The sequence below is a fragment of the Ictidomys tridecemlineatus genome, chromosome 6 (assembly GCF_052094955.1).
Source record: "Ictidomys tridecemlineatus isolate mIctTri1 chromosome 6, mIctTri1.hap1, whole genome shotgun sequence".
In the NCBI taxonomy this organism is placed as follows: Eukaryota; Metazoa; Chordata; class Mammalia; order Rodentia; family Sciuridae; genus Ictidomys; species Ictidomys tridecemlineatus.
This window is the reverse complement of record NC_135482.1, coordinates 24991240-25006843: the sequence shown is the minus strand read 5'-3', so window position 1 is coordinate 25006843 and position 15604 is coordinate 24991240. Positions and strand designations below refer to the sequence as shown.

Genomic DNA, 15604 nt, shown 5'->3' with positions numbered 1-15604 from the left:
CTGGCTTCCTGTCTTGACAAGTGATCCCTCTCCCTCTCATGTGTTCTCCCACCATTATGATCACATCTTCCATGAGGTCCTGATGAGATCTGAGTTTATCCTGGTATCAGTATAAATCCTTGAACCTCTAGAACTATAAGCTGAATAAACCTCTTTTTTAGTAATTTACCCAGCCTCTGGTATTTTGTTATAGTAATGTAAAACTGACTAATACAATGCTACAAACTTTGGAAAGTCCAAATAAGCACAAAAAATAAAATAAAAATCTCTCATTATTTCATTGTTTCAGGGGGAATATATGTATGTACATGTACACATAATTTATTTTAAAATTTTTTTGATTTTGTACTAACTTTTGTCTTTTAACTATATGTCATGAAGGATTTTCCATTCAGCTACAGTACAATTATTACAAAGCATGTAATAGCTTATGGATGTCCCATAATTTGCTTATCCAAATTCTTATTAATGTAAAGTTATGATTGTTTCTAAATTTTTATTGTAGTAAATAATCATGAGATTAAACAGACCTGTATATAAAGCTTTGCCAACTTCCCCGATTATGTAAGATAAAATTCTCAGAAATAGAATTGCTTGGTCAAGGGTATGCAGATAAGATAAAAACAAGATGAGATAAAAAAGTGAGAAAGCAACAAGAGTTATTGTTTGTGGTCTCTTTCTAAGAAAGAACAAAACTGGGCTGGGGATGTTGCTCAGTGGTAGAGTACTTGCCTAGCATGTGCAGGCCCTGGGTTCAAACCCGAACCACAAAAAATAAAATTTTAAAAAGAAAGGAAAAATAAAAAGAAAGAAGAGAAACTTCGGAAAGAAAGAGAAAGAGCTTCCCAAGATTTCTCCTCCCTAGCTGATCTCTTGTGTCTCACGGACAGAATTGCATTACATGCATATATATGTAGAGACCAGGAATTGACAATGAAAGTTGGACTACATGATTGACTTAGACCACCCAGATGTGTCCTAAGGGTTTCAAATTCTCAAAACAATAATTTTTTTTTTTTTTTTTTTTGCTATTAAGGAAGATTTAGGAATAGCTGTAGTCCAGGAACAAAGTTTAACAAATGTTTTAAAATATTTTCTAATTTGATAGCTGACAAATCCTTTCCTGTTGTCATCTTTGTTTACATTTCTTTGAATCACGGTGGGTGTAAACATTTTGTTCAAGTATCTGTTAGTCATGGTCTTTCTTCTGTGATTTGCTGAATCACAGTATTTCATGTATCATGGACAAAAGTACATCCTTTCAAAAGTGACTGGGTTTTATTGTTTGAATCCTACAGAGCCCCAAACCACATCTGACATGGTTGGCACAAGGTAAAGATTTGTCAGATAACAAATGTCTACATGCACACAGGCCTACGCACAGTTCAGCGCATATTTTACAGTAATAAATAGGAATAGGTGGGAGAGTGGTTCACAGTGCAGACACTAAAAGGTTGTGGAGAACAAACAAGGAATCCTAGAAACTGAATAGCAGATTTTTCCTGGGACGAGTCAGGCAGGCGTGTCCACACTCAGCCTCCTTCTCCGTTAGTTCAATGTGTTTTTCACTGGTGAGCATTTAAGTCAGTTTTTACAATGAACATTACAATGTCATCCTTGTTTAAGCAGAAAGAGTGCTGATGGGCCATTGGGGGCGGGGGGGGGGGGGAATCTATCACTAGAAAAAACCCAAACCCAGACATTAATTGTAGAATTGCTCACCCTGTGATCCTTTTGTTAATGAGTCCTGTGTAATTATCACCCCGTTTTATGAGTGTGAATTTGCAGTTAGAAGAAATTGGTCATGGTTTCTTATGGCTAAAATTATAGAACTCTAGAGAGCAACGGCAAGAAATATCGGTCTATTGCCAGAGAAGTAATATGGTGAGTCATTGGTTTGAATCCTGAGGTTTATGGGAACTCAATAAGCAAGAGGAACTCTCAGAAACTTCTTTGGGAGGGAGGAGCATCGTTTGTCTTACACACCCAGGAACCTGAAGTTCTGAGTGAGGAAAGTGAACAGATATTTATCTCACAATTAAAAAATTTTAAAAAGAATATTTTTTTTTTGTTTAGGGATGTAAAAACAAAGAATTATCTTCTATGGAGCCTTAAATAAATGAATTGATCTCCTTTATTATGTGACTAATGATCTCTATTAGCATATTGGTGAATCAGCGCTCCGTGATTGACTTAGAATATGAATAATTATGAATAATTATGCAGCCTTCAGTTCATCAATAACCAATTACCTGGTTATGTTAACATAAAAACCTTCGTGTAGGAATAGTTACTTAGCATTGTAATAGTTGGTGATGCTACTAAATTGACTTTTACAATCATTTATCTGAATCTAACAGTTCATGCTCATGGTTGGCTTTTCTTATTTTCTTAACCTCAGGGAAAGGATGCCTTAAATCACTCCTGCTTTTTTTTTTTTTTTCAATAGTTAAAAATTAAAATGACTTTTGCAATTTTGAAAGCTACTTGGATCATTCAGAGGCTGTGTGATTGATTACAAAATTATATAATTGGTTGCAAAAGTCTGAAAGCATCCTCCAAATCTTGACAAGAGGGCCATCGATGGCAATGACAAACGGATGGGAACCACGAGGAGGCACTTGTTGAAATTCATTTACCTTCCCTGGCATTCAGGTATGTGAAAAGACCACAATACTGGTAAGACAGGCCCTACGTTCCTGCAGCCACAGTCCTCTTCCCACCCACACATGAGTTTCTGACCATGGGTGGAATTCCCTGGAACCCAAACCTGCTTGCTCATTTTATAATAATCGTCATGGTATCAAGTTTGAACTGATATTATGGACAGAATGTTTGCATACCCTCCCACCAAAACAAACAAACAAACAAACAAAAACCTCCATCTGTTGAAGCCCTAAGCACCAATTTGAAGGTGGTGCCTTGGAAAATAATTAGGGCTAAGTTAGGTCATGAGGTTGGGATCTTTACAATGGGATTAGTGTCCCCATGAAAAGAGGAGGAGCTTTCTCTGTGCTTTATGAAGACATAGTGAGAAGGCGACTGTCTACAAGCCAGGAAGAGCTTTTGCCAGGAACTAAATCGACTGGAACCTTCATCTTGGACGTTGAGGCCTCCAGAAGTGTGAGAAATTTCTGTTGCTTAACCCAGACAGTCTCCTGTACTCATTTTGTGAAGGTAGCCCAAGCAGCCTAAGAGACTTGAAGTTTAGGCTTCTGAGGATTTGATAAACAAATTGGACTTCTCAGAGATACTGTTTGATGGCCGAACTTTCCTTTGTATTCATTCTTTCCTCATTTTTGTCAATAATCATTATCACACCTCATCAGCAATCATGGTACCTACAAGTTCATTGCTTTATCAGATAAGTATTTATCAAGCATGTATTAATGTAGCTATTTTGGCCTTAAGCTCTGAATAGGGTACAAAAAAGAATGAGCACCCATCATTGTAATTGAAACTCTCAATTTATACCTGAATTATTATTAAATAAATGATGACTGTCACAAAGGGGACTGGACTCAACTAGGTGCTGTGGGAACCCAGGGTGTAAGATTTTCAGAGGATTCTAGCAAAGCTTCTAAGATGTGGGACATTTGAGTTTCGCTAAGTAATAAAAAATGTGTGTGAAAATTAATATTAATACCCTAATGTCATAGGTCATAAATTATGAAAAATATTAAGCATACAGAAAGTGCTATAATAGACTTGTATACGTCTGTGAAATAATACAAGTAACTTTTTGTTTTGTTTTGTTTTTAGATATCCCTCCTCACTTTTTATTTTAACTTTTAGAATTAAAATGTAATCATTACAGTTTTGGTCTTATCCTTCATCGCTTTTATTATTCCTTACTCAGAAGTAATAGCTAAATTGATAAGCATCACTATACATGTTTCAGAATGCTTACTCATGGCAAATATGTACTTATAGTTTTGTTATATGTATGTTTTAATGCACATGATAGCATTCTTCTAAAACTTGCTGTTTTTGTGTACCCATGTTTTTGAAACTTATTAGATGTTAATAGGTTATTTCTCCACATTTTTTTTTGGAGGGGCCATAAGTCAGTAACATAATGAACATCCATATATACATCTTGGGCACTTGAAGACATATTCTCTATTTAGGTGTCTAGAGCTAGACACTGGAGTATTAAACACCATTCTAAAGAAATTCTTTGCATTTTAATCATTTCAAGAAGACGTTGTTCCTACTAGGAAGGTACTTCACCCATGAACATGAACTGCAGTATGAACCTAGTTAATAACAGTAATAAAATAACCACAATCACAATTTATTGGCGATTTCCTGTGTGCCTGGTATTGGTACAAATGATTTACCTGAGTAAACTAACTTAACATTTGCAAAACATACATTTAATACATGATCAGGTAGATAATACTACCAGTCCCTTGAGTTCACTGCATTGGATGGGAGGAGACCATCAGACATAGCTTTTTCTCACATCTCATTGGCCAGAGCTCAGTCATATGACCATACATAGCTGCAAAGGAGGCTGGGAAGCCTATCTTAAGCTGGGTGAGTATGTGCCCAGGCAAAACTTGCTAGTTTCTTCACCAAAGACAAAAGAGGAGAACGGATATTAGGAAACAATTATAATCTTTGTTTATAAAATTAGTATTCATTTTTAAAGATGTAGAAAACTGAAGAACAGAGAATGAAATGACTTGTCCATAATCACTTATTGGTAACTCGTGGACATTGTATTTAAGTTCTGTGTTTTTTTGTTTGCTTGTTTGTTTTTGGTCTTGACAGGTCCAACAGTCTGTCCCATTATTAAACCCTCCAGGTTCAAAGCTGTTCTTTTATAAACAATCCATGAAGGAAATGTGATGTTGGTTTTCTATGATTTTTCTTACAGTTTTCATTGTTAAGAAAATATTTCTGGGAGCAAGTTACTGCAGTTTCAAATCACTTGATTTTATTTAGCCAACAATATAAGACCTAAAAAACTCAGGGCTCCATGTCTGCTATTTGACCAGATCCTAAGCTCTCACTTGACTCCTCAAGGATCTTCTAAGAGTTCTTAACCTCTGGCAGATGGGAGTCATCCAATGATGTGGGACTAAGACAGACTGGTTCTTACTTAGCTGTTTTGAATCCATTCCAAATAATGCTTCCTTGTCAATAACTCAGGATGTGTGATCATTACTGGGGTCATGCATTTTGGACATTAGTTGTTTGCAGAGCACTGCTTTTTTTTTTTTTTTTTTTTTTTTTTTTTGGTGTACTCTACGTGTGGAGGAAAGGGAGGCACAGAATATTCAACAAGATCAAAAAAATCAAAGATCACTCTCCTTTCAGCTGAGGGCTTTCCAAGTGAGAACCACAGCTGGTCAGGATGAAAAAAGAAGTTATCCCCAAGAAGGTAGTTTGAAGACAAAAGGAAATAATGACAAACAAGGAAAATGAAAAATGGCGAACTCCATTTGGTGTAAAATAGTTGAGTTATAGTGTATAATCTGAAATTGTGTTGCCAACCAAAGCAAGCCCAACCATCACTAAAAAATACATTTGCGTCATTTACCAACCAAGGGATCAACACAAAAGTTTGGATGATTTGGTAAGGATATGGATTTCTCAAAACTTTAATAAGGAGCGTTGAATATTTTAACAATAATCTTCTCAAGCTAACAAAAAGAAAAATAAAGGGTAAAATGAGGAAAAAGTCAAGAATATGGTATATAAAATTAAAAATTACTCAGATACTATTGTGTCATGTTCACATATAGTTTTCATTACTATATTAAACATTTTTTGAGTGCAAGCAAGAATGACAATGGGATTCAAGTTACATGTATGACACTTTACAGTTTAAAAATTTTTAAACCATGTGCAATGGTGCACACCTGTAATCCCAGCAGCTTGGGAGGCTGAGGCAGGAGGATTGTGAGTGCAAAAGCCAGACTCAGCAATGGCGAGGCACTAAGCAATTAATTGTGACCCTGTCTCTTAAAAAAAAAAAATACAAATAGGGCTGGGGATGTCGCTTAGTGTCCCTGAATTCAATTCCCAATGCCCAAATAAATAAATAAATAAATTTTTTTCATGTGATTATTTCATTGGACACAGGTTGAAATCAAAAAGCAGTTCCACTCAGGAGCTCAAGATAAAAGGAGGAGGTAAAAGTAGCATAAAAGAATGTACTGAAAAATGTGGGAAATATCCCCAGGGAAGGTGTAGGAAATTTAGAGAGAGATTATTGCAGTAGCCCCATAAGTAGTCTCCACATGTGTGAGAGACTACTTATGGGGCTACTGCCCTTGTCTGTGGCTTTGTAGCTCCAACCCTGCCCTTTTTTTTTTTTTTTTTTGGTACTGGGATTGAACTCAGGGCATTTGACCACTGAGCCACATGCCCGGCCCTTTTATTTTATTTTATTTAGAGACAGGGTCTCACTGAGTTGCTAAGCACCTCACCATTGCTGAGACTGGCTTTGAATTCCAAATCCTCCTGTCTCCGCCTCATGAGCCACTGGGATTACAGGTGTGACCACTGTGCCCAGCCAACCCTGCCCTTTGATGATCTCTTCTGTTTTGCAAGGAACTGGAAATCTGAAAACTACATTTTTCCTGGTTAGATTTTGCTAGGAATAGAAAACACTGGCTCGAGATTAGAATGTGCTTTTAATAATCTACTCCCAAAGCTGGCTGTTGGTTAGGTGGGAGCCTCTGCCTTCGTGAGCTTTATGGTGTGTTGCTGGGGGTAGAACCCAGGCCTCCTGCATCCTAGGTTGGGGCTGAGCCAATGAGCTGCAGTCCCAGCCCGCCCTCAGGAGCTTTAATCAAACAAAACTGGGTTTGCTTTTACTCAGGCCAACAAAACAAACAAAAGTGATTCAGCTGAGGTTGATCTTTCAGGTCCCTGACATGCTTTTTCACACTTTATCTGACTCTTCCATCAGACTCCAGAATGGACAACCAACATTTTTTGTGTTTTTTTTTTTTTTGTGTGTGTGTGTGTTTCTAAGGAAAAATAGCTGATAAACAGATTGCATCCCATAAGGCCCAGGCAGGCGAGTGCTAGTCCATTCAGTCTTTGCATAAAATGGGAAAGACTTCCATGAGAACAAAGTCCTAGACCAGGATCATAGTTTGGCAAAGGGAGCATCGGCTGGGTTTCAGCACTCACTCACCTCCTTAGGTAGGTGTCTGTGCCCATTGAATAGCCTGCACAACCTCACATGGTTGGCCTGGGCCACACCTCAATCAGACTCGCTCAGGTTTACCACTGGGAACTTTATTCCTACCACAGAGGGATCTCCCTATGGCTGTGACTGGTACCATTTCATAGATACCCAGACAGACGTTCATTTCTCCACTTATTCACTCATAAATAATATTAGACGTCTACTGTGTTCTTGGTTCTATGCCAGGCTCTTTTGAAACTAATGAGACAGGAAGTTCTTAAGATGATGATAACACAAAGGCTGGGGCTGGGGCTCAGGGATTGAGTGCTTGCCCAGCATGTATGAGGCACCGGGTCTGATTCTCACCACCGCATATAATAGAATAAAAAATAAAGGTCCATTGACAACTAAAAAAAAAAAAAAAAAAAAAAAAGATGATGATAACGCAGTCACCAGAGGTAGGTCAAGGCTTGCAGAGAAGTAACCTTTGTGTATGATAATGTTGAGAAGGGAGGTTCTGTGCTCCAGTTCTTTCCTTACCTGGCCTCCACCTGCCTTCACCTTTACCTTCACCTTCAAGGCTTAGTCCCAGTTGTTTACAGTGCCTTTTCTTGGCTTGAGGTCCCATTAGATCAGGTCTTCAGGACTGAAATGAGATCAAGTGTGGGATGGAAAGGTGAGCTTCCTGCAACTTAAGCCCTGCGGGTATGATTCCATCCTAACTGGGTACCCCTCCTTCCGCTTTATTTTTTCCTCCTCACCCCAGGGCTTGGTTGTTTTCTCCCTTTCCCACCACTGACAGCTTCTGGATGGGTTTTGCTTTAAAAAATAAGTTTTGTTTTAGGGCTGCAGGTGTAGCTCAGGGGTAAAGTGTGTGCTTTGCATGCAGAAGGCTGGGGGTTCCATTTCCAGCACCACAAAATAAAAACAAACAAACAAACCAATACACAAATGTTATTGTATAGTTTTGAGGTTCACTATACGATGCTATGGGATACATATAGATAAATGGTTGCTATGATGAATCAGGTTGACATCTGTCATCTCAATAGTTACTGCTTGTGATAAAGAAACCTCCACTTTTTCATTGGTGCATTATAGTTGTACCTAATGGTGGGATTTGTTGTAATTTGTTAGTGCATGCACACAATATAATAACATAATTTAATCAATATTATTCCCCAGTACACCCTCCCTCTCTCTTCTTCTTCTACCCTTGGTCTATTTCCTCTCTCCTACTGACCTCCCTTTGATTTTCAAGAAATCCTCCTCACTTTTCCTTTTTCCTCTCTTGCTTCCACAAATAAGAGAAAACATACCGCCCTTGACCTTCTGAGTTTAACTTATTTTGATTAACGTAATGTTCTCAAATTCCATCCATTTTCCTACAAATGATAGAATTTTATTTTTCTTTATGGCTGAATTAAACTCTACTGTGTATTTATATCCTGTTTTCTACATCGGACACCTAGGCTGCTTCCATAGTTTGGCTATTGTGAACCGCGCTGTATAGACATGGTCTACCAACACTCTCTGAAGCTGTGTGCCACGTGACTCTGCATGGTGTGCCTCCTACCACCAGGACCTGTGAGTAGAATAAGTTTGCTTGCCTGAGCCTCTTCTTTGTCTCTTTTTTGTGGTTGCCCCTGACTGTCTCATGAAAGAGCACTCCCTAGCCCAAGTCTAATAGTGAGGGGACCCTACCAGGATTATCTTTAGTCTTCCAAACCTCCTAGAAAACATGATGACTCCTCTTGTGGTTTCCTGAGTGCGTGAGGGGATGTAGGGCAGGTGTGAAATCACACACTGTTATTTGCAGAATCTGGGGCACTTTACAAAAGCGCTGGAGATAAAATTCAAGGAACAGTTTCATCAGGATGGGCACAGGGTGTTACAAACGCAATCAGGGAGAAAGACTGGAGAGAATGTGAAACCGTGCAACTTGGGGAGGTTATGTGATTCTGTGCTGTTTGGAAGTCAACACACTTACTTTCATGCAAATCATGTATCGCTCTACAGGACTCATTGTTCAAAGATAATATAAAAAGAAATCCTTCTTTCTTTACCTTTGTCCCAGGAGACTTCCTGTTGGCTGAAAAGGCCGAGAGGAAAGGTATTCACAGAGGTTTATAAGCATGAATTAAAGCTTAGGGCTGTTCCCCAAGGACCACGTGGCCTGGAATTCAGCCTGCATTTATGAATAATGCAAAGAGACACCAGGGTGGACCTTGCTAACTCTACTCCACAGCGCTCTCTTTTATTTAACCCAGACCTGGGTTTGTTTACTAGCAAGCTCATTAACCTTTGCGACTTCCTGTCCTCATCTGAAAATGAGGACAATAACAATTCCGACTTCACAGGACTGTTGTGACTACTGGAAGAGATAATGCATTTGAAGTGCCTGGCATATAGAGACACTTGATAAATGCCAGCTCTTCTTCATTTCTACCTCCTCTGAATTCTTAAAAGGCTTTGCCTTGAGTGCCTCATCATTTGGTTGCTAATTGCATATGATCTTATGCAATTTGCTGTTGCTTCCAAGTAAATCTTTCTTACACATCACAGAATTTACCAAGGAGACACCATCTTAATAATGTCTAAATTTTGTTCTGCTTTATGGTGTATGAAGTTGGTCTGAAGATTTCTTTCCTATGTCTTTTGAATTCTCCTCTTGCCCAACATAGGCAAAGTGCTCTGCAATCTGTGTTAACTGATTGATGGCTCATTATCAGAAAGGCAACTCCCTCTGGAAGTTACTTCAATGAGTGTGAGTCACAGAGTTACACTTTGAAGCAAGAGCATGGTGTATTTGCAACATCCTGAAAGAAAACTTGTCACCTTGAGAATTCTCAGTCCTCTAGATTCAATATAAAATGATTGTTAATTCTTTTTCATGAGAGCCCTGGGCTAAAGTTAAAAAGTACCAGTGGCACACTGTCCTTTGAAGAGGAAAGCACAATACTGTAATGGGTAGAGCCCATTGCTAAGCAACAGAATCAGGTCTAGACTGCACAGGAGCAAAAATTCTTCTTTGTTCAGGATGATGAAGAATCATCAAATGGAAAATGCTTAATAGAATCTTTACCTGCAACAATAGCACTCATTATTTTTCAAAGCACGAATCGGCAGTTGATAACTAATTTTTATGGGAATTTCTGACAATAGCTCACAGCTTTATTTTCTAAATGAAGGATGTTTGAGGTGAAGTTTTCAGATAATCAATTTTGTGGAAGGCTGACATCTGGATCAGAGTCACTGGTCCCTGTGTTCTTGGATTAATCTAGGATTATAAAAATCCATCTCAAATAATTTCAGTACTGGCTAATTCTGTTAAGAATATGTTTGTCAGCGTAGCTTAAAACGCTGGTTTCCAGATAAGCATCTTCTGGGAACCTGTTAGAATGCAAATTCTTGAGCCCCATCCCAGGCCTATTGAGTAAGAAAACACTGGGAGTGGGACCAGTTCTCTGCATTTTCTCAAACCCACCAGGTGACTCAGATGCAGTTCTAAAACCACTGTGTTAGAGGATCTGGATCACTGTGTGAGACACACACGTACACAGGAAAGAGTTAATACAGTTTGTACTAGTGGCCCCTTTGAACCAGTGTTGAACTGCTGAATCATTTTGAACCGAGGAAGAAATTTATTCTTGTGACTCAGACTGTAACCACAGAGAAAATAGCACATGAAATGAAGGAGACTCTTCAAGGTAGCCTTCCCTTGCTTCCTGCTAGAACCCAAGCTATCCACAAACACCTTCCACTTGCTTCCATACAATAAAAAGAAGGCACTACTTAATGAGGTCCTTTGTCCATCCAGTATTCATGGGGCCACTTTGATGGGGCAGGCAGCCTGGCAGGTATTGCAAATAACTATTTGTAATAAAAAAATGGCATTTTGCCCTGTTGACCATAATAGGCTTATGCAGAACTGGAGGAGAGAGTCATTTCTTGAAGTTGGAAATTTGAACAGACCAGAGTAATAGCCAAGAGGAATGTCAATAGTTAAGGTGTAGAAATATGTTAATGACATAGCTGTAACTTTGGCACATTAAAGATGGCTGCTCATACCTCCCCTTGAGAGGCAGGACCTATTTCTCTTCTTGGGTCTGTGCTGTGACTGCTTTATTTAGAGAAAATAACTGAAGGGACTCGGCAGTTTCAGCCTAGACTTGGAAGAAGACTGATGGCTTCTGCCCTGTTCTCTTGGAGCCCTGAGCTGTCATGTAAGACATTTGACTACCCTGCCGGAGGGAGCAGGGGCAGTGCCCTGAGATGACATGGAGAAGGAGAGGGGTTCTGCTGAGCCCAGCCTTTCAGGCAAGTTTAGGAATAAAGCCAGACAAGCTACCAGATGAACACCACCAAGTACCCCCTGACTGACACCACATGGAGCAGAAGAATTGCTCAGCCATGCCCTAAATTCCCAGCCTGCAAAGCTGCCAGGTGTATATAAAAGGGTGGTTTAAGCCACTAAACTTGGCCGCCATTTGTCATGCAGCAATAGACAACCCTGCACTTGCAGCCACTGCTGACAGGGATGGAGAGTGTTCTGACATGAGTAAAGAGCAGGTCTCACAAGGAATCAGGTAGAACGATAAGGTACGACAAAGAGGAGCAGAAGCAGGATGCCGTAGAAGGAGACAGACCACTCTAAGTTAGTGTTTCACCCAAAGCCAGTGAGCAGACCCGGGAAGCCAACACTGGAGTCACAGTGCTGTTACATCTGTAGAGCAAAATGGTTCAGAGCTCAGGGTCTGCAGTGAGGCCGTCATTACTGGCTGTACCCTCAGAAGACACGCTCGGGTTTGCTAAGGTCCAAGTACTCGAGGGGTACAGCAGTTCCTGCCTGGTGTGAAGATGGCACGAGATGACCCACAGAGCAGTGCTTTATCCCAATTCCTGGCCATGCAGGTTCTGGGCTGCTGGTCCTTACATTATGCCTGTCCCCTGCCTTGCTCTACCTGCTGGGCTCTCTGGGCTTCAGGTTGCATGACTTCCTGTGAGTTCAGCCATTGAGGAAATGGCAGGGGGACAATGACAATGCCAGGGATGAGAAGCTGAGAAGCTGTTATTCATATTCCCTAACTTTCTTTTTTAGCCTTTTGTTGCCCATTTCCTATTTGTGACCTTCTGAATTGTTTTCCTCGTCAATCCTTTCTTTCTGAGGACATAGTCTTTCTTCTCATGTCCTGGGTTTATGTTGGATGGTCTCCAACTCAGCTTCCCACCCTCTGTGCATCCAGGATTTTGTCTCCAGCCTTCCCCTCCTCCCAACCTCTCCCCGACTCCACCCCACTAAATTTCTAGACCTAAAATCTACAGATGGGTCTCAGGTACTATGGGCTCCATCACCTCCCTGGACTCATGGTCCAAGAGGAATGCTTTTATTTTTCCATGGGCTCATCTATTTGAAAGGAGCAACTTGTACTTTATCTCGCACTTTCAACACCGTGTCGCATTAGGTTTCATGATCTTTCATCCACCCTGTTGCCAGAAATATTAAAAAGTTGATTTAATGTTAAGTCCTTAGTAAACCCTACCATGTTTACTCCAGGCTCTTGGTCATTTTGATGAATTCCTCCAGTTTTTAAAAGCTCCTCCTATGATCAGAATGTTTGTGTGCCCACACCCCAATCAGTGTGTTGAAACCCAATCACTGATGTGAAGTTATTAAGAAGTAGGGCCTTCTGCAGGCGCTGCCCTCAGGAGTGGAATTGGGAGTCCTTTATAAAAGAGGCCTAGAGAGCAGGGCCATGGAAAGACCCTGGAAACAGGGTCTCACCAGACACCAAATCTCCTGGCACTTTGATCTTGATAGCCTGCTGGCCACCATCCTATAAAAAATAAATTTCTGTCACTCAGTTTATGGTATTTTGTCCTGGCAGCCTAAAGGTACTGCAACAATTGGAAATTAAAATAAATGCTTCATGTACAATTCAGAGTGTCGTCTCCAGTGGGCAGATACGGGCAGTCACTTTTCTGGTGCCCAAGGTAGCAGATGGAATTGTGAGTGAAATAATCCTTTATGTAGAAGTATCCTTTGAGTTATAGGCCCTTTAGCATTCTCGTTTTCTAGACACCAAATGTCAGGGGTTCTCCTTTATTGTTATGACAACCAAAAAAAAAAAATTTCACATATTTCCAAATGCCAGAGTTTTCTGTTGAAAGTCACTGGGGGGTGGGGAAGAAAGTACCCATTTAGAGAATCCACCAGGAGAACCTTTCCTGTTTTGATGTGCTATAAATTACAGTTGCATCTATGACAACTGATTTTTCCAAGAGATCATTTATCAGGATTATGTAGTAATTTTGTTTCTCCCTGTAGACACTAAGGTGAAATGGTGTCCATTGCTTATTGTACAGAAAACTGGTAACTCTGAAAAGTTCTAAAGGAAAAAAAATGTAAAGTCTAGAAGAAGAATATGTGCACATCGATATCATACGCTTGGCTTCATTTTGAAAGACTGAAGTCACGTATATTATGAACTCAGGCAGAATGATTAAAAAGACCATCGCTGAGTTTTTGGGTTGATTGAGAATTGTATTTAGTAAATGATGTAATTTCATTCTAAAAGCTACTAGTCCCAGAACCACAGGTCACTTCACTTTTCTGTGCCTTGTTTTGTGGAATTAGGGGCCAGCTCTCAGTTCCTTTCTGTTTCCAGGATTCTGTGATTTTTTTTTTTTTTGATACTACATATCCTGCGCAGTATTTCCTATTTTTTTTAGTTTATTTTTTAGTTGTAGGTGAATACAATATCTTTATTTCATTTTTATGTGGTGCTGAGGATTGAAACCAGTGCCTCACATGTGCTGGGTGAACACTCTACCACTGAGCCACAACCCCAAAGAATGGTTTTTTTTTTTTTTTTTTGGTATTGCTGGGGATTGAAACCAAGGCCATGTGCATGCGAGGCAAGCACTGTACCAACTGAGCTATATCCCCAGCCCTCCTATTTTTTCAAAGAGGTATCGTAGGCATTAGTTTCCTTGATCCTTACAAGAACCCAACCCTTGTAAGTGTAAAAAGAAAAAAAATTTTTTTGAGCATTAACTGCGGAGACCTGAATCTTAGAAATCTTAGAAAACACTTAAGAATCATTGTATAGGTTCACAGCAGAATTATGCAGACTTTTAATAATTAACTATCTTAAAAAAATGCTGTTTTGGATAATGTCTGGCTGTGTTTTTAGGGAAGAATGGTCTCGTATGGCCAAGTCTTAATGTCCAGGTGCTCTCAAGGTAAACTACACAAATGCTCCAACTTTCCAGGAAAGAGCCATGGAGCTCCGAGTTGAGGCTAGGCCTCCAGAACTTCTTTTTCTGGATGAATATTTCCAGGGGACTTGGCCAATCTGAGAAGAGCACATTATTTAAAAAATTTTTTTTTTTTTAGATGTAGATGGACATGATATTTTTATTTACTTATTTCTCTGTGGTGCTGGGAATTGAACCCAGTGCCTCACAAGTGAAGGGCAAGCACTCTACCACTGAGCTACAGCCCCACCCAAAAGAGCACAATATCAATAGGCCAGTTAAAGAGCTTGAGAGGCTGAGATAAGACTGGCTGTTATTTTGATCCTGGCTTTGCCACTTAGCTACTTGTTCTTGCTTTATAACGCTGTGAAAGGATAAAATAAAAATATTTATAGTTTTTTGCATATAGTAAATGTTCAATAATTATTAGCTAAAAAATTAGAGTGAGAGCGGTTGAAGGAAATTAGGTAAGCTGGGTCTTGATGGATATGTTGCTTTACCTAAAAACCTGTGTTGTCCCGTATTCTGCTTATTGTTCATGTTCAAATGTGTCTTAGGTTTACTCACTAATTGATTCATTGATTTCTTGATCCAAGAACTATTTATTGAACAACTATTATGCGTCTGTTGTGCACACTGGAAACACAGTAGCAAGCAGGATGGCAAAGGTCCCTGTTCTTATGGACATATATTTTGATGGGGACAGAAAATATCCTCCTTCCCTCAAATGGGAGCAAATAAACAAATGATAGTGAGCTGGTAATAACATTCTAAGAAAAAAAAAAATAAATCCAGGTGATGGGGTAGTCTGAGGGGCAGTTTTAGATTGTATGTTCAAGGAAGGTCTCTGTTTGAAGGTGACATTTGAGGTATCACCTGAATGAAAAAAAAGGTGGAGTAAAGTTCTGGAGTCCAAGCAAGATGTGATAGTGATTTAAATGAGAATGGAAGTGGGCAGGATGGAGACCCGGATGTGTTGTGGAGGAGCATCAGTAGGACTTATTGACGGACTAGATGGAAGGTGGGTGAGGGACAGAGAGGACTGGAGGACTCCGGCAGTTTTGGGCTCCATGGAATGTTGGCACCATCATTTACAGAAGTGGAGCCTGCTCGGGAGGAGTAGATCCAGGCGGGGAAGAGGGATTTGGAGTTGGGTGTGCAGGAGGTCACAGCTTAACATCTGGGAGGTTC

The 15604-nt window shown here is 39.8% G+C and overlaps 1 protein-coding gene across 2 annotated transcripts in view; it reads left to right on the top strand.

The window, feature by feature from the left end:
- The window catches only part of Socs2 (suppressor of cytokine signaling 2), a 66179-nt gene extending 62363 nt beyond the window's left edge, over positions 1-3816 (top strand). The window contains exon 5 of one of the 2 annotated variants that reach the window (XM_078053008.1): positions 2450-3816. The gene's annotated coding sequence lies outside the window, so the exon portion shown is untranslated. Of the gene's footprint in view, positions 1-2401 lie in introns of both variants that reach the window. The other variant, XM_078053007.1, reaches the window with a different exon arrangement.
- Positions 3817-15604: the final 11788 nt, after the last annotated feature.